This window comes from Giraffa tippelskirchi, chromosome 5 (assembly GCF_054371585.1).
Source record: "Giraffa tippelskirchi isolate mGirTip1 chromosome 5, T2T-mGirTip1v1.2.pri, whole genome shotgun sequence".
Lineage (NCBI taxonomy): Eukaryota > Metazoa > Chordata > Mammalia > Artiodactyla > Giraffidae > Giraffa > Giraffa tippelskirchi.
In genome coordinates this window covers 87,266,148-87,286,607 of record NC_137279.1, presented here as the reverse complement: position 1 = coordinate 87,286,607, position 20,460 = coordinate 87,266,148, and the positions used below count along the sequence as shown (strand labels likewise).

The window sequence follows — 20,460 nt, the reverse complement described above, 5'->3', positions numbered from 1 at the left end:
AAGAAAGCTGAGCGCCGCAGAATTGATGCTTTTGAACTGTGCTGTTGGAGAAGACTCTTGAGAGTCCCTTGGACTGCAAGGAGATCCAATCAGTCCATCCTAAAGGAGATCAATCCTGGGTGTTCACTGGAAGGACTGATGTTGAAGCTGAAGCTCCAGTACTTTGGCCACCTCATGCGAAGAGTTGGCTCATTGGAAAAGACCCTAATGCTGGGTAGGGTGGAGGGCAGGAGGAGAAGGGGACGACAGAGGATGAGATGGTTGGATGGCATCACCGACTCGATGGACATGGGTTTGGGTAGACTCCGGGAGTTGGTGATGGACAGAGAGGCCTGGCGTGCTGCAATTCACGGAGTCGCAAAGAGTCGGACACGACTGAGCGATTGAACTGAACTGAACAAGATGAAGTCTCTCCCGGGTTCCCTTGTGTCCCCATCCATTTGCCATGAAGTGATGGGACCGGATGCCACGACCTTCGTTTTCTGAATGCTGAGTTGTAAGCCAACGTTTTCACTCTCCTCTTTCACATTCATCAAGAGGCTCTTGCGTTCTTCTTCGCTCCCCCGGAGGCACAGGGGTGAAGATGAATGTGGACCTGTGCCGCGAGTCACACCACGGCAGCCGTGGAAGTGAGAGAGAAGGCAGATCCGGGCGGGGCGGGCCGGCCGGGAAAACCTAGCCAACCAGCCGGGAGGCGGCAGATGCGCTCGAGGCCGCGATGCCTGCCAGGGTGGACACCCCAACCGGCGTGGTATTTCCCTTGCCTGACCACAGCTCTCAGTGCTACCGGAGTGAGGCAAGATGTACCCAGGTCTCCCTCCCCCACTCCTAACCCAGGGTGGGCACTCGGGCTCGCGCGCGCATGCACACACACACACCCCCCCACACACACACAGAGCGCCCTGTTCCACATACCCCTCACCTAGTTATGACCTCTTATAGTTTCCCATTCTCTCCAAACCGTCTATCCAGGATCCACTCCATCCCTCTCCCCAACCTGTCATCGTCTTCCCCTAGGAACTCTCCCCGAGGGTAATCGCCCACCGCAGCCTCCTCTCCGCCAGATCTTGGGCTGGTGTGTCAGCAAAGGATGTCTCGTCTGTTCAAGGACCGTGTCCTTCGCGGGGAGGGGAAGTGGACGGCCGATGAAGCGCACCAACGTGCGGCGAGGGCGGCACACTCGGGCGCGATGGGACAGAGCCGATTCCCCTGTGGCAGTGGATCCCCCGTGGCCCGACGTGTGCTTGCCGTCGCCGCAGGAGGTTTCCTCGACGCCCCTGCCGGGGCCTTGGGCGCCAGCGTGCATGGCTGAGAGTGCGGGCCGAAGGCGCTTGGGGCCATGGTTGGTGGCCGCCCCACGTGGATCAGGGAATGGGGCAGAACGATGGCAGGGAGAGGGGGCGGTGGCGAGCCGGGTGCTGGGAGGCAGGCCCAGGGGTGCTTGGGCGGGGCGTCTGCGCGGAGTGCCGGCGGGAAGGGGGAGGCGTGGGGCTGGCGGGGACCTGGCCGAAAGAAAGATCGGCAGGCCACTGGAGCGGGGCCTCTGCAGAAGCATGGGGGCGGTGGCGACGCCATGCCAGGCACATGTGTGAGGCTGGGACAGATCTGCGTTAGGGGTGGGCGTGCGGTATGGGTGGGTCGGAGGAGCCGGAGGGAGGCCCGCACTGGGGGACACCGGGGCAGGGCAGGGAAGGACAAGGACGTGTGAGAGATGGGCCGGGGCTCCAGGGGCTTGGTGGCGGGTAGATGGGGCCGAGCCTGGAGGGTGGCAGGAAAGGCAGATGGCAGGCGGTGACAGTGGGGGGGGGCTCCATTCGGGCGGGGTGGCGTGTCAGCGTGCGTGCCACACTGCTGCGTGGTGGTGCAGGGTGCTCAGGCTCAGCGGTGGGCTGGGGCTCTGGGCGGTGGCTGGGACGCAGGCAAGCGAACGACAGCAACGGAGTGCCAGACAGGGGCCAGACCCGGGCTGAAAGGCCTGGGCCCACCGTACCGCCCCAGAGCCCAAAGTCACCACTCATCAGGAGCAAATGTCCAGTCTCGGGTGTGACATTGCTGGGGGTCAGGGTGGGATGGGGTGTGGTGGTAGGGAGCGGGGGTGGCCGAGATTTCGTGAGGACCGAGGAGAGCTCCCATATGACCGAGCACACCCCCTCCAGGGTACATACCTGCAGAGTACCAAACTCGGAGAGATCTAAAGGTCCCTACACCGCCATGTATGTAGCAGCAGTATTTGCCACAGCCGAGACGTGGAACAAGCCCCAGTGCCCATCCACAAATGGCGGGCACAAGAAGATGTGGCATAGATGGAGCATGGACATATCACTCGGTCATAAAGAAAGAAGGGAAGCATTGCCACTTGTCAAAAGCCACGATGGACCTAGAGACTCTTGACACTCGGTGAAGAAAGTCAGACCGAGTTGGACAAACGCATGTGGAATGTGTAAACTAATACGACACGAACCTATTTGCCGAAGAGAAACCGACTCCCAAAGAAAACCACCGTAGGGTAACGCAAGCGGTAAGGCAGCGGTGGAGGGATGGCTGTGGAGCTGCAACGAACAGATCCGCAGGACCATGTGTAAAGGGAGAAGCCACAAGCTTATCCAGTTCAACGCAGGGACTAAGAGTCAGTATCCTGTAATAACCTCCAACGGAAAAGAGTCTGAAAACACGTAGGAAATCTGAAATCTGTACATGGGAAACAGAACCGCTTTGCAGTCCGTCGGACATGAGCACACTATTGGAAACCCACTGTACTTCTCCCACAGCCGCCACTACGACATTGGAGGAAGGTTTAAAAATTAAGCTAAATCGATAGGTAACTGAGTAAGCCGGAAACAGGTGAGCTATCACGATCCCAACCCTGGGTACATATCCGTGAAAGCCGCAGCTCTGGATTCGGCAAGACACGTGCAAACCCCACGGTCACTGCAGCACCGTGCGCCACAGCCGAGGCGAGGAGAGAACCCTAGTGTCCGTCACCAACGGCTCACCCACGAAGATGCAGTACCAGAGAAAGGCAGAGAATGGGGTGTCTCTGAGCCGTCCACAAGAGACAAATAGTGTCACTGGCAGCAACAGCGGCCGGAGCTGCAGACTATTACCCTCGGTGAGGGAAGACACAGAGAAGGGCACAGATGGGTGGATTCTAAAGTGTTGTACACCTTAATCCCTGTGCCAAACAGCGACAGACACCCAGCCACAGGAAAGCAACTTGGGGCTTCCCAAGGGCAAAGTCAGGGCCGGAGGGATGAATGAGGAGCTGGGCTCCACGGATATACCGTAGTAGGACTGCATAGAAAGGAGAGGAGCCACAAGGATACACAGGATACCACAGGGAATAAGATCCAGTATCCTACCCTTCCAGAACAGCATCTGCTACTACATGGAAGTCAGTCCGTCGAGGGTCGGTCCAACGATAGGAAGAAGAAGAGCTTCCCATATGACCCAGCAAACCCAATGCTGGGTACCCATCGGGAGAAGACCAAAGCCCTAATGGGTAGAGATGCAGGCATCCCCCAGGGTCATCGCAGCCCTCTATGCCGTAGCCGGGACATGGGATACGCCCAAGTGCCCGTCGGCAGGTGGCTGGCACAAGAAGATGAGGCGTATCTGTCCCGTGGAATATGACGCAGCCATCAAGAAGGAGCAGCCTTTGCCGTGGGCCCCAACGCCAGATGGACCCACGCAAGAGTCCACTTGGTGAAGTGAGTCGGGTGGAGAGGGACAAAGCTTTGTGGAACCTAACAACTAACACAAAGGAATCCACGTGCAAAGGGGAAACCGACGTTCAGACGGTTTGGAGAAACCGTACACCGGGCTACCCAAGGGGAAAGGCAGGGGAGGGAGGAAAGTTGGAGTCGGATGGAGAGATAGGACATCCTATAGGTACAGTAGGTAAGCAACAAAGCTTTACTGTGTAGCATGCGAACTGTATTCGAATCTCGCCTTCAGCTACAATGCAAAATCACCTGAAAGAGAACAGGGGACTGAATCACTTTGCTGTGCACCTGAAACTAACCCAGGGATGTAAATCAGTTCCACCTGTGTTGGAAGAAGCAGAAAAAGGAGCAGGCCGGGGGTGGGGGTGGGGGTGGGGGTGGGGGTGGGGGTGGGGGTGGGACGGGGGAAGGCAGTCCAGTGGGACAAAAGCAAAGGCAGGTTCCTTGACAAGAGCAGGATTTGCCATGGCTGAGGGAGGAACGGGGCCTGCGGCGGGTGTTGGGGATGGGGGAGATGGGGGTGGGGCGGGGGGAGCAGGGTGGGGGGGCGATGGGCCCGGTTGGCGGAGTAGGGCGATGGTGAAGGTGCAGGCTGAGGTGGTGGTGCTCTTGGGGCAGGGCTGATGCTGAGCTGAGGCGGGCAAGAGGGTTTCAGGGGAGGGGGTGGTGTTTGAGCTGGTGAGGGCGTTGCTGGTGGAAACCTCTCTCTGCCCAGGGACAAAAGATGAATCGAGAGTACAGTCCGCCGGGAGCTGGTGGACTTCTTTGCAACTCCTCCTGCAAGGCGATGCTCCAGGGACCCTCCCGGGAAAAGGGAGGTATCCTTGCCAGATGCGGCAACTTCCTTGCCCCTGGCTGTGCAAACGTAGTGTGATTGATTTTCGGAGTGTGGGGAGAGTGAGCCAGGGAGCTTGGAGACGTGAGGAAAGGTGAAGAGGGGAGGCGGCTGGGCGCCAGCGGTGGGGTATTCCTTCCAGTGAAATCCCTGAGCCACCGGCTGGGTCCGGGTGAGGAAGCGAGTAAACACAGGGGAGGTATCTGGGCGCACGGGCGGCTGAGCCTGCGGGGTTTGGGGCCACGGAGCCTCGGCAGCAGGGCCGAGAGTGTGTGGGGTGGGGGGCCGTCCGCGCGGGAGAGGCAGCTGGCGGCAGGGAGCAGCCAGCGGTTGCAGGAGCCCTGCCTTGAGCGCGTTTCAGTGGGCAGACCTAGCTGGGCCCTGGGGCTGCCCTGCGGGACCAAAAGGGGACGCAGTGGCTGCATGGGCCGGGAATCGAACCCGGGCCTCCCGCGTGGCAGGCGAGAATTCTACCACTGAACCACCCATGCACCGGTGGCCGCCGCCGCCCGCCGCTGCCCCAGAGGCGCTGGCCGCCACCCGCCCGTCACTGCTCACTGCTCGCCCGTGGGCATCTCTCTGCTCCATCGGGCGGGCGACCTGAAAGCCAGGATCCGGGCGCGTGCAGGACCCCGGGGCGCGAGCCCTCGAGGGACCCCCGGGCGGCGGGACGCCGGCCCACTCGGGACGCGGCTCCCGCGCCTTCTGCGCCGACCACGGCCGCCGCGACGCTGTCGGTGCCGCCCGAGGGGCCCGCGAGCCGACGCCGTCTGGCCGGCGCGGGGATCCCTGTCAGGGCAGGCGCTGCGTGGTCGCTGCGGCCGCGCACCGACGTTCCTCTCAGCGACCGCGGAGTCCCGACCCAAAGTCCCTCTGGCGGGCTGGCTTTCCGGCCGGGGCGGGGTGGGGCGTGCGAGAGCGGGCGGGGGCCGGGACTCCGGGCTCGGGCCGTGCCGGATGCGCGAGCGTGGGAGCGCGACGCGCAGAGCGGCGCTCAGGCCCAAGGACGCAAAGGCGTGTGACACCCTGGCTCCTGCGCTCCCGAGGGGTCCGGCTCTGACGGATTGGTGGTGGTGAGGAGGGGCCCTTTGGCAGAGCGGCTCCTGGCTCGGCGACTGCAGGCTGAGGCAGCGAGCGCGCCAGGGCGAGCCTGGCTCCGGCCCGGGCAGCGGCTTTCCCCGGGAACGGGCGCGGTGGCGCCGAGGTCGGGGGCGCGGGCCGGGCGCCTGTGGGTGGGGTGGACGGGCACGCAGGGCTTCCGCTCACTCCCCAGCGGAGCACCCTTCCCGGGACGGACTCGTGCACGGAGGGCCGGTGTTGGCTGGCCAGCAGGAAGGCTGGGTGGCACGCGTCCCGGGCGGGAGGCAGGCAGGTGTGGCCCGGCCAAGGCCGCAAGGCGGTGAAGCCTCGAGGGCACGCAGCACCCCAGGCGGCCAAGGCGGGGGCTCGGCCGCCTCGGTGTGGCTGGGGAGCACAGGCGGGGCGGCCGGGCGGGCGCGGACGACAGGGTGCCGGCCGGAGGGAGAGCTGCCCGGGGCGGACGGGGAAGCAAGGCTGCGAGAGCGACTTGGCCGTTCACCAGGCAGAAGTCGGAGCGCTGGCGAAGCGAGGAGGGCTTGCCACCCGCCGCGGGGCTGCGTGCGTCGGCGCGGACGGGGGCGGGGTGGAGCGGGGCCGTGGGAGTGGGAGTGGGAGTGGGGGGATGGGCGAGGGTGGGCGAAGGGGAGGCGGGGAGGCGGGGAGGCAGGAAAACCGGCAGCTGCAGGCGCAGCCAGCTGGGGAGGACAGATGCGCTGAGAAGGACTGAAGGTTCCTGGTGTGGGCTGCAGGTGGCGGGGAGGGCGTGTGTGGAGAACGGCAGTGGCGCGGGGAGGACGGGCGCGTTTGTCGGGCGGGCCAAAAGGCTGGCTTGTCAGGAGTGGGATTCGAACCCACGCCTCCAGGGGAGACTGCGACCTGAACGCAGCGCCTTAGACCGCTCGGCCATCCTGACGGCGGGCCTGGGCGGGCGCGTGGCCGCTCGCCTGGCTGGGACCCGACGCGGCGCGAGCCCCGGCGCCCTTGGCGGGACGCGCGGTGCGCCGCGCCAGGCAGGCGGGCGGCCGTCTGGTGTGCGTGAGCGACGGAGCCGGCGCGCGGCGGCCGGCCGAGGCGCCTGGCTCCGCCGCCGGTCGCGCCCTCGCCCACGCCTGGCCCCGGACCCAGCCGGACCCTTGGCGTGCCGGCCCCTACCCACCCGCGCCTGTCCTCGCCAGACGCGGGCCGGCGGCGCGCCCACCGTGTCCTCGCAGCCTCGCGTGCCTTCTCGGGCCCCCTTCTCCCGGCGGAATGGCCGCGTTGCAGGCAAGAGGCGGCGCGCGCTAGGAGTTTCCCGTGTCCCCCGGGTCCGCGTCCCTGTCGGGGTCGGGGGCTGCCGCTCTGACTGAGGCGGCTGGTTTGGTGTGCGGTCGGGTCGGGGCCCGTGGCGGGCAGGGGGAGGCGTCGGCAGGCAGCCCGAGAGCCCGAGAGCGGCCGGGCGGCAGGGCGGTCGCCGCCGTCCTCGTTAGTATAGTGGTGAGTATCCCCGCCTGTCACGCGGGAGACCGGGGTTCGATTCCCCGACGGGGAGGCAACACACCCTTTTTGGTGGCCGCGGTCGCTCTCTGGCCCGCCGCCTGGCCCCCAAGGGCCCTTCGTCTCCTCCCTCCGCCTTTGGGCGAGGCGCCGGGGCGCCGCCCACGGCGGGGCCCGGTCTACCGACCGTCGACCCCCTCGAGCCGTGCAGCCCTCCAGCCCGAGCCCTTGGTCGTCGCCGGGCGCTCGGTCGCCACGGCGGAGCCAGGGCCTCCTTGGCGACCCCACGGCCTTGCCCGACCATAGCCGGATCTTGCGGCCCGCCCGCCCACAGTGGCTGCCGCAGTGGGCTCCTAGGCTCGCGACGCCCCCGCGGCGCGGCGCGGCACAGCGCCGGGAGGCGTGCAGGCGCGTGGGTCCCGTGTGCCCCTGTCGTCGTGGCAAGTGGCGTCGCCCAGCGCCCGGTGGAGAAGGGCTTTGGCCAGCTGGGTGCTGGCAGCTGCGAGCTGCGTGCCCCGCCTTGCCCCCCGGGGGTGAGGGCGGAGGCGTCCGCGGGCCGCGGCGGGGAGCGAAGGGCCGGAGGGCCGCAAGGGCGCGGGAGCGGCGCCCCGGGGCGGGCACGCCGGTGGACCCCGGCTGCTGCGTAGCGCTGGCGCAGATGGGGCGCCGCGCGGCTGCTGGGAGCGCCGGCGGCGGCGCAGAGCCGCCGGCTGACGGGGCGTCGGGGCAGGGATGCGGCGGCGGCGGCGGCGGCAGGAGTGTGCTGGGGCGAGCCCGGGGCCGGCGTCTGGCGGCGGCCCGGGCTGTGCAGCGTTGGTGGTATAGTGGTGAGCATAGCTGCCTTCCAAGCAGTTGACCCGGGTTCGATTCCCGGCCAACGCAGCGGGCCGACCTTTTGCTGAGTTGCAGCGCCCTCCCGGCAGGGGCGTTCGGGGGAGAGAGCGCTTGGAGCAGGGAGCCAGCTGGCCCGCGGCTTTTGGCGTGGGCGCGAGAAGCCGGCGGCGAGGGACAGTGTTTTGAGGGTGCCGAAAACAAGACGCACGCTAGGGCAGGCGGACTGACAGGGAGGGCGGGCGGGCGGGCGGGCGGCTGGACTTGCGGAGGCCGGGTGTGGGCACCAAGGTGGCATGGAGGCGCTGGGTTCAGCGGGAGCAGGCGAGGGCCGAGTCCCGGCGCTCCCTGGTGGTCTAGTGGTTAGGATTCGGCGCTCTCACCGCCGCGGCCCGGGTTCGATTCCCGGTCAGGGAAGCCTTTCTTCTTCCTCTCCGCCTGCCACCTCCCGATCTCCTCGCCGCCGGACCTTTCCACCCTTTTAGCCTACGCTGGCTCCGCGGGCCCCAGCGCTGCGACAGAGGCCCCCGGGCACCTGCACCTCCAGCCCAAGCAGGATGCAGGGCCCCCCCGCCACGGCGTCCCCGGGGGCAAACCTTTTGGTCTCGGTGGCAACCGCGCACCGCTTCCACCACGACCCGCCTGAGGCCTCCCATCCCCGGCCTCCCTCCCCCGTGAGGGGCTGCGGCTGGTGCCCCTGGAGGCGGCGGCGGTGATGCTCCCGGCCTTGTGCTGGTTCTCCTGCTGTTGGTGGTGGGAAGGAGGCGGGGTGGGGGAGGGTGGGGGGGAGGGGAGGGGGCTGCGGTGGGCGCCCGCGCCGGCCGGCAGCGGCGGTGGCGGTGGCGGTGGCGGTGGCGGTGGCGGTGGCGGTGGCCACAGCCGAAGGTGAGCGAGGGGGATCTGCCTCTGGGAGTGGGGCCGGTGGCCGCGGTCGCGCCTCCCTTCCCATGTCCCTCATGCCAGCCCCTCTCTGGGCGGCTCGGCCATTGCGCGCCCGGTCCCGGGCTGCCTGTGACCCCCGTGCGGCGCTGCTGACTCCGAGAGGGTTCTGGTCTTGAGTGGGCTCTGGGAGGCGGACCACGGCGCCCGGGAGGCATCAGTACCAGTTCAGTCGCTCAGTGCACTGCAGCAGCCCAGGCCTCCCTGTCCATCACCAACTCCCGGAGCTCACTCAAACTCGTGTCCGTCCAGTCGGTGATGCCATCCAACCACCTCATCTTCTGGCGTGTCGTCCCCGTCTCCTCCTGCCTTCCATCAGGGGCTTTTGCAGTGAGTCAGTCCTTCGCATCGGGTGGCCAGAGGATGGGAGTTTCAGCTTCAGCATCAGTCCTTCCAATGAATATTCAGGACTGATTTCCCCTACGATTCACTGGTTCGAGCTCCCGGCAGTCCAAGGGACTCTCAAGAGTCTTCTCCAACACCGCACTTCAAAAGCATCTATTCTCCGGCGCTCAGCTTCTTTATACTCCAACTCTCACATCTGTACGTGGACTACTGGAGAACCCGTAGCTTTCCCAAGAGGGAGCCGCCTCGCAGAGTCACGTCTCTGCTTTTCAATATGCTGTCTAGTTTTGGTCATAGTTTCTCTCCCAAGGAGCGAACGTCGTTTACATTTCACGGCCGCAGCCACCGTCTGCAGTGATTTGGGAGCCCCCCAAGATGAAGTCAGGCTTCAGCAATACGTGAACCGTGAACTTCCAGATGTTCAAGCTGGTTTTAGAAAGGGCAGAGGAACCAGAGATCAACTTGCCAATATCCGCTGGATCATCGAAAAAGCAAGAGCGTTCCAGAAAAACATCTATTTCTGCTTTATTGACGATGCCAAAGCCTTTGACTGTGTGGATCACAATACACTGTGGAAAATTCTGAAAGAGATGGGAATACCAGACCATCTGACCTGTCTCTTGAGAAACCTGTATGCAGGTCAGGAAGCAACAGTTAGAACTGGACATGGAACAACAGACTGGTTCCAAATAGGAAAAGGAGTACGTCAAGGCTGTACGTTGTCACCCTGCTTATTTAACTTCTATGCAGAGGACATCATGAGAAACGCTGGGCTGGAAGAAACACAAGCTGGAATCAAGATTGCCGGGAGAAATATCGATAACCTCAGATATGCAGATGACACCACCCTTATGGCAGAAAGTGAAGAAGAACTAAAGAGCCTCTTGATGAAAGTGAAAGAGGAGAGTGAAAGAGTTGGCTTAAAGCTCAACGTTCAGAAAACTAAGATCTTGCCATCTGGTCCCATCGCTTCATGGGAAATAGATGGGGAGACAGTGGAAACAGTGTCAGACTTCATTTTCTTGGGCTCCAAAATCACTGCTGATGGTGATTGCAGCCATGAAATTAAAAGACGCTTACTCCTTGGAAGGAAGGTTATGGACAACCTAGATAGCGTACTGAAAAGCAGAGACATTACTTCGCCAACAAAAGCCCGTCTAGTCAGGGCTATGGCTTTTCCGGTGGTCGTGTATGGATGTGAGAGTTGGACGGTGAAGAAAGCTGAGCGCCGCAGAATTGATGCTTTTGAACTGTGCTGTTGGAGAAGACTCTTGAGAGTCCCTTGGACCGCAAGGAGATCCAATCAGTCCATCCTAAAGGAGATCAATCCTGGGTGTTCACTGGAAGGACTGATGTTGAAGCTGAAGCTCCAGTACTTTGGCCACCTCATGCGAAGAGTTGGCTCATTGGAAAAGACCCTAATGCTGGGTAGGGTGGAGGGCAGGAGGAGAAGGGGACGACAGAGGATGAGATGGTTGGATGGCATCACCGACTCGATGGACATGGGTTTGGGTAGACTCCGGGAGTTGGTGATGGACAGAGAGGCCTGGCGTGCTGCAATTCACGGAGTCGCAAAGAGTCGGACACGACTGAGCGATTGAACTGAACTGAACAAGATGAAGTCTCTCCCGGGTTCCCTTGTGTCCCCATCCATTTGCCATGAAGTGATGGGACCGGATGCCACGACCTTCGTTTTCTGAATGCTGAGTTGTAAGCCAACGTTTTCACTCTCCTCTTTCACATTCATCAAGAGGCTCTTGCGTTCTTCTTCGCTCCCCCGGAGGCACAGGGGTGAAGATGAATGTGGACCTGTGCCGCGAGTCACACCACGGCAGCCGTGGAAGTGAGAGAGAAGGCAGATCCGGGCGGGGCGGGCCGGCCGGGAAAACCTAGCCAACCAGCCGGGAGGCGGCAGATGCGCTCGAGGCCGCGATGCCTGCCAGGGTGGACACCCCAACCGGCGTGGTATTTCCCTTGCCTGACCACAGCTCTCAGTGCTACCGGAGTGAGGCAAGATGTACCCAGGTCTCCCTCCCCCACTCCTAACCCAGGGTGGGCACTCGGGCTCGCGCGCGCATGCACACACACACACCCCCCCACACACACACAGAGCGCCCTGTTCCACATACCCCTCACCTAGTTATGACCTCTTATAGTTTCCCATTCTCTCCAAACCGTCTATCCAGGATCCACTCCATCCCTCTCCCCAACCTGTCATCGTCTTCCCCTAGGAACTCTCCCCGAGGGTAATCGCCCACCGCAGCCTCCTCTCCGCCAGATCTTGGGCTGGTGTGTCAGCAAAGGATGTCTCGTCTGTTCAAGGACCGTGTCCTTCGCGGGGAGGGGAAGTGGACGGCCGATGAAGCGCACCAACGTGCGGCGAGGGCGGCACACTCGGGCGCGATGGGACAGAGCCGATTCCCCTGTGGCAGTGGATCCCCCGTGGCCCGACGTGTGCTTGCCGTCGCCGCAGGAGGTTTCCTCGACGCCCCTGCCGGGGCCTTGGGCGCCAGCGTGCATGGCTGAGAGTGCGGGCCGAAGGCGCTTGGGGCCATGGTTGGTGGCCGCCCCACGTGGATCAGGGAATGGGGCAGAACGATGGCAGGGAGAGGGGGCGGTGGCGAGCCGGGTGCTGGGAGGCAGGCCCAGGGGTGCTTGGGCGGGGCGTCTGCGCGGAGTGCCGGCGGGAAGGGGGAGGCGTGGGGCTGGCGGGGACCTGGCCGAAAGAAAGATCGGCAGGCCACTGGAGCGGGGCCTCTGCAGAAGCATGGGGGCGGTGGCGACGCCATGCCAGGCACATGTGTGAGGCTGGGACAGATCTGCGTTAGGGGTGGGCGTGCGGTATGGGTGGGTCGGAGGAGCCGGAGGGAGGCCCGCACTGGGGGACACCGGGGCAGGGCAGGGAAGGACAAGGACGTGTGAGAGATGGGCCGGGGCTCCAGGGGCTTGGTGGCGGGTAGATGGGGCCGAGCCTGGAGGGTGGCAGGAAAGGCAGATGGCAGGCGGTGACAGTGGGGGGGGGGCTCCATTCGGGCGGGGTGGCGTGTCAGCGTGCGTGCCACACTGCTGCGTGGTGGTGCAGGGTGCTCAGGCTCAGCGGTGGGCTGGGGCTCTGGGCGGTGGCTGGGACGCAGGCAAGCGAACGACAGCAACGGAGTGCCAGACAGGGGCCAGACCCGGGCTGAAAGGCCTGGGCCCACCGTACCGCCCCAGAGCCCAAAGTCACCACTCATCAGGAGCAAATGTCCAGTCTCGGGTGTGACATTGCTGGGGGTCAGGGTGGGATGGGGTGTGGTGGTAGGGAGCGGGGGTGGCCGAGATTTCGTGAGGACCGAGGAGAGCTCCCATATGACCGAGCACACCCCCTCCAGGGTACATACCTGCAGAGTACCAAACTCGGAGAGATCTAAAGGTCCCTACACCGCCATGTATGTAGCAGCAGTATTTGCCACAGCCGAGACGTGGAACAAGCCCCAGTGCCCATCCACAAATGGCGGGCACAAGAAGATGTGGCATAGATGGAGCATGGACATATCACTCGGTCATAAAGAAAGAAGGGAAGCATTGCCACTTGTCAAAAGCCACGATGGACCTAGAGACTCTTGACACTCGGTGAAGAAAGTCAGACCGAGTTGGACAAACGCATGTGGAATGTGTAAACTAATACGACACGAACCTATTTGCCGAAGAGAAACCGACTCCCAAAGAAAACCACCGTAGGGTAACGCAAGCGGTAAGGCAGCGGTGGAGGGATGGCTGTGGAGCTGCAACGAACAGATCCGCAGGACCATGTGTAAAGGGAGAAGCCACAAGCTTATCCAGTTCAACGCAGGGACTAAGAGTCAGTATCCTGTAATAACCTCCAACGGAAAAGAGTCTGAAAACACGTAGGAAATCTGAAATCTGTACATGGGAAACAGAACCGCTTTGCAGTCCGTCGGACATGAGCACACTATTGGAAACCCACTGTACTTCTCCCACAGCCGCCACTACGACATTGGAGGAAGGTTTAAAAATTAAGCTAAATCGATAGGTAACTGAGTAAGCCGGAAACAGGTGAGCTATCACGATCCCAACCCTGGGTACATATCCGTGAAAGCCGCAGCTCTGGATTCGGCAAGACACGTGCAAACCCCACGGTCACTGCAGCACCGTGCGCCACAGCCGAGGCGAGGAGAGAACCCTAGTGTCCGTCACCAACGGCTCACCCACGAAGATGCAGTACCAGAGAAAGGCAGAGAATGGGGTGTCTCTGAGCCGTCCACAAGAGACAAATAGTGTCACTGGCAGCAACAGCGGCCGGAGCTGCAGACTATTACCCTCGGTGAGGGAAGACACAGAGAAGGGCACAGATGGGTGGATTCTAAAGTGTTGTACACCTTAATCCCTGTGCCAAACAGCGACAGACACCCAGCCACAGGAAAGCAACTTGGGGCTTCCCAAGGGCAAAGTCAGGGCCGGAGGGATGAATGAGGAGCTGGGCTCCACGGATATACCGTAGTAGGACTGCATAGAAAGGAGAGGAGCCACAAGGATACACAGGATACCACAGGGAATAAGATCCAGTATCCTACCCTTCCAGAACAGCATCTGCTACTACATGGAAGTCAGTCCGTCGAGGGTCGGTCCAACGATAGGAAGAAGAAGAGCTTCCCATATGACCCAGCAAACCCAATGCTGGGTACCCATCGGGAGAAGACCAAAGCCCTAATGGGTAGAGATGCAGGCATCCCCCAGGGTCATCGCAGCCCTCTATGCCGTAGCCGGGACATGGGATACGCCCAAGTGCCCGTCGGCAGGTGGCTGGCACAAGAAGATGAGGCGTATCTGTCCCGTGGAATATGACGCAGCCATCAAGAAGGAGCAGCCTTTGCCGTGGGCCCCAACGCCAGATGGACCCACGCAAGAGTCCACTTGGTGAAGTGAGTCGGGTGGAGAGGGACAAAGCTTTGTGGAACCTAACAACTAACACAAAGGAATCCACGTGCAAAGGGGAAACCGACGTTCAGACGGTTTGGAGAAACCGTACACCGGGCTACCCAAGGGGAAAGGCAGGGGAGGGAGGAAAGTTGGAGTCGGATGGAGAGATAGGACATCCTATAGGTACAGTAGGTAAGCAACAAAGCTTTACTGTGTAGCATGCGAACTGTATTCGAATCTCGCCTTCAGCTACAATGCAAAATCACCTGAAAGAGAACAGGGGACTGAATCACTTTGCTGTGCACCTGAAACTAACCCAGGGATGTAAATCAGTTCCACCTGTGTTGGAAGAAGCAGAAAAAGGAGCAGGCCGGGGGTGGGGGTGGGGGTGGGGGTGGGGGTGGGGGTGGGGGTGGGACGGGGGAAGGCAGTCCAGTGGGACAAAAGCAAAGGCAGGTTCCTTGACAAGAGCAGGATTTGCCATGGCTGAGGGAGGAACGGGGCCTGCGGCGGGTGTTGGGGATGGGGGAGATGGGGGTGGGGCGGGGGGAGCAGGGTGGGGGGGCGATGGGCCCGGTTGGCGGAGTAGGGCGATGGTGAAGGTGCAGGCTGAGGTGGTGGTGCTCTTGGGGCAGGGCTGATGCTGAGCTGAGGCGGGCAAGAGGGTTTCAGGGGAGGGGGTGGTGTTTGAGCTGGTGAGGGCGTTGCTGGTGGAAACCTCTCTCTGCCCAGGGACAAAAGATGAATCGAGAGTACAGTCCGCCGGGAGCTGGTGGACTTCTTTGCAACTCCTCCTGCAAGGCGATGCTCCAGGGACCCTCCCGGGAAAAGGGAGGTATCCTTGCCAGATGCGGCAACTTCCTTGCCCCTGGCTGTGCAAACGTAGTGTGATTGATTTTCGGAGTGTGGGGAGAGTGAGCCAGGGAGCTTGGAGACGTGAGGAAAGGTGAAGAGGGGAGGCGGCTGGGCGCCAGCGGTGGGGTATTCCTTCCAGTGAAATCCCTGAGCCACCGGCTGGGTCCGGGTGAGGAAGCGAGTAAACACAGGGGAGGTATCTGGGCGCACGGGCGGCTGAGCCTGCGGGGTTTGGGGCCACGGAGCCTCGGCAGCAGGGCCGAGAGTGTGTGGGGTGGGGGGCCGTCCGCGCGGGAGAGGCAGCTGGCGGCAGGGAGCAGCCAGCGGTTGCAGGAGCCCTGCCTTGAGCGCGTTTCAGTGGGCAGACCTAGCTGGGCCCTGGGGCTGCCCTGCGGGACCAAAAGGGGACGCAGTGGCTGCATGGGCCGGGAATCGAACCCGGGCCTCCCGCGTGGCAGGCGAGAATTCTACCACTGAACCACCCATGCACCGGTGGCCGCCGCCGCCCGCCGCTGCCCCAGAGGCGCTGGCCGCCACCCGCCCGTCACTGCTCACTGCTCGCCCGTGGGCATCTCTCTGCTCCATCGGGCGGGCGACCTGAAAGCCAGGATCCGGGCGCGTGCAGGACCCCGGGGCGCGAGCCCTCGAGGGACCCCCGGGCGGCGGGACGCCGGCCCACTCGGGACGCGGCTCCCGCGCCTTCTGCGCCGACCACGGCCGCCGCGACGCTGTCGGTGCCGCCCGAGGGGCCCGCGAGCCGACGCCGTCTGGCCGGCGCGGGGATCCCTGTCAGGGCAGGCGCTGCGTGGTCGCTGCGGCCGCGCACCGACGTTCCTCTCAGCGACCGCGGAGTCCCGACCCAAAGTCCCTCTGGCGGGCTGGCTTTCCGGCCGGGGCGGGGTGGGGCGTGCGAGAGCGGGCGGGGGCCGGGACTCCGGGCTCGGGCCGTGCCGGATGCGCGAGCGTGGGAGCGCGACGCGCAGAGCGGCGCTCAGGCCCAAGGACGCAAAGGCGTGTGACACCCTGGCTCCTGCGCTCCCGAGGGGTCCGGCTCTGACGGATTGGTGGTGGTGAGGAGGGGCCCTTTGGCAGAGCGGCTCCTGGCTCGGCGACTGCAGGCTGAGGCAGCGAGCGCGCCAGGGCGAGCCTGGCTCCGGCCCGGGCAGCGGCTTTCCCCGGGAACGGGCGCGGTGGCGCCGAGGTCGGGGGCGCGGGCCGGGCGCCTGTGGGTGGGGTGGACGGGCACGCAGGGCTTCCGCTCACTCCCCAGCGGAGCACCCTTCCCGGGACGGACTCGTGCACGGAGGGCCGGTGTTGGCTGGCCAGCAGGAAGGCTGGGTGGCACGCGTCCCGGGCGGGAGGCAGGCAGGTGTGGCCCGGCCAAGGCCGCAAGGCGGTGAAGCCTCGAGGGCACGCAGCACCCCAGGCGGCCAAGGCGGGGGCTCGGCCGCCTCGGTGTGGCTGGGGAGCACAGGCGGGGCGGCCGGGCGGGCGCGGACGACAGGGTGCCGGCCGGAGGGAGAGCTGCCCGGGGCGGACGGGGAAGCAAGGCTGCGAGAGCGACTTGGCCGTTCACCAGGCAGAAGTCGGAGCGCTGGCGAAGCGAGGAGGGCTTGCCACCCGCCGCGGGGCTGCGTGCGTCGGCGCGGACGGGGGCGGGGTGGAGCGGGGCCGTGGGAGTGGGAGTGGGAGTGGGGGGATGGGCGAGGGTGGGCGAAGGGGAGGCGGGGAGGCGGGGAGGCAGGAAAACCGGCAGCTGCAGGCGCAGCCAGCTGGGGAGGACAGATGCGCTGAGAAGGACTGAAGGTTCCTGGTGTGGGCTGCAGGTGGCGGGGAGGGCGTGTGTGGAGAACGGCAGTGGCGCGGGGAGGACGGGCGCGTTTGTCGGGCGGGCCAAAAGGCTGGCTTGTCAGGAGTGGGATTCGAACCCACGCCTCCAGGGGAGACTGCGACCTGAACGCAGCGCCTTAGACCGCTCGGCCATCCTGACGGCGGGCCTGGGCGGGCGCGTGGCCGCTCGCCTGGCTGGGACCCGACGCGGCGCGAGCCCCGGCGCCCTTGGCGGGACGCGCGGTGCGCCGCGCCAGGCAGGCGGGCGGCCGTCTGGTGTGCGTGAGCGACGGAGCCGGCGCGCGGCGGCCGGCCGAGGCGCCTGGCTCCGCCGCCGGTCGCGCCCTCGCCCACGCCTGGCCCCGGACCCAGCCGGACCCTTGGCGTGCCGGCCCCTACCCACCCGCGCCTGTCCTCGCCAGACGCGGGCCGGCGGCGCGCCCACCGTGTCCTCGCAGCCTCGCGTGCCTTCTCGGGCCCCCTTCTCCCGGCGGAATGGCCGCGTTGCAGGCAAGAGGCGGCGCGCGCTAGGAGTTTCCCGTGTCCCCCGGGTCCGCGTCCCTGTCGGGGTCGGGGGCTGCCGCTCTGACTGAGGCGGCTGGTTTGGTGTGCGGTCGGGTCGGGGCCCGTGGCGGGCAGGGGGAGGCGTCGGCAGGCAGCCCGAGAGCCCGAGAGCGGCCGGGCGGCAGGGCGGTCGCCGCCGTCCTCGTTAGTATAGTGGTGAGTATCCCCGCCTGTCACGCGGGAGACCGGGGTTCGATTCCCCGACGGGGAGGCAACACACCCTTTTTGGTGGCCGCGGTCGCTCTCTGGCCCGCCGCCTGGCCCCCAAGGGCCCTTCGTCTCCTCCCTCCGCCTTTGGGCGAGGCGCCGGGGCGCCGCCCACGGCGGGGCCCGGTCTACCGACCGTCGACCCCCTCGAGCCGTGCAGCCCTCCAGCCCGAGCCCTTGGTCGTCGCCGGGCGCTCGGTCGCCACGGCGGAGCCAGGGCCTCCTTGGCGACCCCACGGCCTTGCCCGACCATAGCCGGATCTTGCGGCCCGCCCGCCCACAGTGGCTGCCGCAGTGGGCTCCTAGGCTCGCGACGCCCCCGCGGCGCGGCGCGGCACAGCGCCGGGAGGCGTGCAGGCGCGTGGGTCCCGTGTGCCCCTGTCGTCGTGGCAAGTGGCGTCGCCCAGCGCCCGGTGGAGAAGGGCTTTGGCCAGCTGGGTGCTGGCAGCTGCGAGCTGCGTGCCCCGCCTTGCCCCCCGGGGGTGAGGGCGGAGGCGTCCGCGGGCCGCGGCGGGGAGCGAAGGGCCGGAGGGCCGCAAGGGCGCGGGAGCGGCGCCCCGGGGCGGGCACGCCGGTGGACCCCGGCTGCTGCGTAGCGCTGGCGCAGATGGGGCGCCGCGCGGCTGCTGGGAGCGCCGGCGGCGGCGCAGAGCCGCCGGCTGACGGGGCGTCGGGGCAGGGATGCGGCGGCGGCGGCGGCGGCAGGAGTGTGCTGGGGCGAGCCCGGGGCCGGCGTCTGGCGGCGGCCCGGGCTGTGCAGCGTTGGTGGTATAGTGGTGAGCATAGCTGCCTTCCAAGCAGTTGACCCGGGTTCGATTCCCGGCCAACGCAGCGGGCCGACCTTTTGCTGAGTTGCAGCGCCCTCCCGGCAGGGGCGTTCGGGGGAGAGAGCGCTTGGAGCAGGGAGCCAGCTGGCCCGCGGCTTTTGGCGTGGGCGCGAGAAGCCGGCGGCGAGGGACAGTGTTTTGAGGGTGCCGAAAACAAGACGCACGCTAGGGCAGGCGGACTGACAGGGAGGGCGGGCGGGCGGGCGGGCGGGCGGGCGGCTGGACTTGCGGAGGCCGGGTGTGGGCACCAAGGTGGCATGGAGGCGCTGGGTTCAGCGGGAGCAGGCGAGGGCCGAGTCCCGGCGCTCCCTGGTGGTCTAGTGGTTAGGATTCGGCGCTCTCACCGCCGCGGCCCGGGTTCGATTCCCGGTCAGGGAAGCCTTTCTTCTTCCTCTCCGCCTGCCACCTCCCGATCTCCTCGCCGCCGGACCTTTCCACCCTTTTAGCCTACGCTGGCTCCGCGGGCCCCAGCGCTGCGACAGAGGCCCCCGGGCACCTGCACCTCCAGCCCAAGCAGGATGCAGGGCCCCCCCGCCACGGCGTCCCCGGGGGCAAACCTTTTGGTCTCGGTGGCAACCGCGCACCGCTTCCACCACGACCCGCCTGAGGCCTCCCATCCCCGGCCTCCCTCCCCCGTGAGGGGCTGCGGCTGGTGCCCCTGGAGGCGGCGGCGGTGATGCTCCCGGCCTTGTGCTGGTTCTCCTGCTGTTGGTGGTGGGAAGGAGGCGGGGTGGGGGAGGGTGGGGGGGAGGGGAGGGGGCTGCGGTGGGCGCCCGCGCCGGCCGGCAGCGGCGGTGGCGGTGGCGGTGGCGGTGGCGGTGGCGGTGGCGGTGGCCACAGCCGAAGGTGAGCGAGGGGGATCTGCCTCTGGGAGTGGGGCCGGTGGCCGCGGTCGCGCCTCCCTTCCCATGTCCCTCATGCCAGCCCCTCTCTGGGCGGCTCGGCCATTGCGCGCCCGGTCCCGGGCTGCCTGTGACCCCCGTGCGGCGCTGCTGACTCCGAGAGGGTTCTGGTCTTGAGTGGGCTCTGGGAGGCGGACCACGGCGCCCGGGAGGCATCAGTACCAGTTCAGTCGCTCAGTGCACTGCAGCAGCCCAGGCCTCCCTGTCCATCACCAACTCCCGGAGCTCACTCAAACTCGTGTCCGTCCAGTCGGTGATGCCATCCAACCACCTCATCTTCTGGCGTGTCGTCCCCGTCTCCTCCTGCCTTCCATCAGGGGCTTTTGCAGTGAGTCAGTCCTTCGCATCGGGTGGCCAGAGGATGGGAGTTTCAGCTTCAGCATCAGTCCTTCCAATGAATATTCAGGACTGATTTCCCCTACGATTCACTGGTTCGAGCTCCCGGCAGTCCAAGGGACTCTCAAGAGTCTTCTCCAACACCGCACTTCAAAAGCATCTATTCTCCGGCGCTCAGCTTCTTTATACTCCAACTCTCACATCTGTACGTGGACTACTGGAGAACCCGTAGCTTTCCCAAGAGGGAGCCGCCTCGCAGAGTCACGTCTCTGCTTTTCAATATGCTGTCTAGTTTTGGTCATAGTTTCTCTCCCAAGGAGCGAACGTCGTTTACATTTCACGGCCGCAGCCACCGTCTGCAGTGATTTGGGAGCCCCCCAAGATGAAGTCAGGCTTCAGCAATACGTGAACCGTGAACTTCCAGATGTTCAAGCTGGTTTTAGAAAGGGCAGAGGAACCAGAGATCAACTTGCCAATATCCGCTGGATCATCGAAAAAGCAAGAGCGTTCCAGAAAAACATCTATTTCTGCTTTATTGACGATGCCAAAGCCTTTGACTGTGTGGATCACAATACACTGTGGAAAATTCTGAAAGAGATGGGAATACCAGACCATCTGACCTGTCTCTTGAGAAACCTGTATGCAGGTCAGGAAGCAACAGTTAGAACTGGACATGGAACAACAGACTGGTTCCAAATAGGAAAAGGAGTACGTCAAGGCTGTACGTTGTCACCCTGCTTATTTAACTTCTATGCAGAGGACATCATGAGAAACGCTGGGCTGGAAGAAACACA

The 20,460-nt window shown here is 64.7% G+C and overlaps 10 non-coding genes across 10 annotated transcripts; 6 read left to right on the top strand and 4 right to left on the bottom strand.

Annotated features, from left to right (window-relative positions):
- Positions 1 to 4,977: 4,977 nt before the first annotated feature.
- Positions 4,978 to 5,048, bottom strand: TRNAG-GCC (transfer RNA glycine (anticodon GCC)). Its single transcript has one exon. It is a non-coding gene; the product is annotated as a tRNA-Gly (tRNA).
- A 1,419-nt stretch (positions 5,049 to 6,467) lies between these two features.
- Positions 6,468 to 6,550, bottom strand: TRNAL-CAG (transfer RNA leucine (anticodon CAG)). The gene has a single exon. It is a non-coding gene; the product is annotated as a tRNA-Leu (tRNA).
- Positions 6,551 to 7,093: 543 nt separating this feature from the next.
- Positions 7,094 to 7,165, top strand: TRNAD-GUC (transfer RNA aspartic acid (anticodon GUC)). Its single transcript has one exon. It is a non-coding gene; the product is annotated as a tRNA-Asp (tRNA).
- Positions 7,166 to 7,920: 755 nt separating this feature from the next.
- Positions 7,921 to 7,992, top strand: TRNAG-UCC (transfer RNA glycine (anticodon UCC)). Its single transcript has one exon. It is a non-coding gene; the product is annotated as a tRNA-Gly (tRNA).
- A 294-nt stretch (positions 7,993 to 8,286) lies between these two features.
- Positions 8,287 to 8,358, top strand: TRNAE-CUC (transfer RNA glutamic acid (anticodon CUC)). Its single transcript has one exon. It is a non-coding gene; the product is annotated as a tRNA-Glu (tRNA).
- A 7,059-nt stretch (positions 8,359 to 15,417) lies between these two features.
- Positions 15,418 to 15,488, bottom strand: TRNAG-GCC (transfer RNA glycine (anticodon GCC)). Its single transcript has one exon. It is a non-coding gene; the product is annotated as a tRNA-Gly (tRNA).
- Positions 15,489 to 16,907: 1,419 nt separating this feature from the next.
- On the bottom strand, positions 16,908 to 16,990 carry TRNAL-CAG (transfer RNA leucine (anticodon CAG)). The gene has a single exon. It is a non-coding gene; the product is annotated as a tRNA-Leu (tRNA).
- A 543-nt stretch (positions 16,991 to 17,533) lies between these two features.
- On the top strand, positions 17,534 to 17,605 carry TRNAD-GUC (transfer RNA aspartic acid (anticodon GUC)). Its single transcript has one exon. It is a non-coding gene; the product is annotated as a tRNA-Asp (tRNA).
- Positions 17,606 to 18,360: 755 nt separating this feature from the next.
- Positions 18,361 to 18,432, top strand: TRNAG-UCC (transfer RNA glycine (anticodon UCC)). Its single transcript has one exon. It is a non-coding gene; the product is annotated as a tRNA-Gly (tRNA).
- Positions 18,433 to 18,734: 302 nt separating this feature from the next.
- TRNAE-CUC (transfer RNA glutamic acid (anticodon CUC)) lies at positions 18,735 to 18,806 on the top strand. The gene has a single exon. It is a non-coding gene; the product is annotated as a tRNA-Glu (tRNA).
- The last annotated feature ends 1,654 nt before the right edge of the window (positions 18,807 to 20,460 follow it).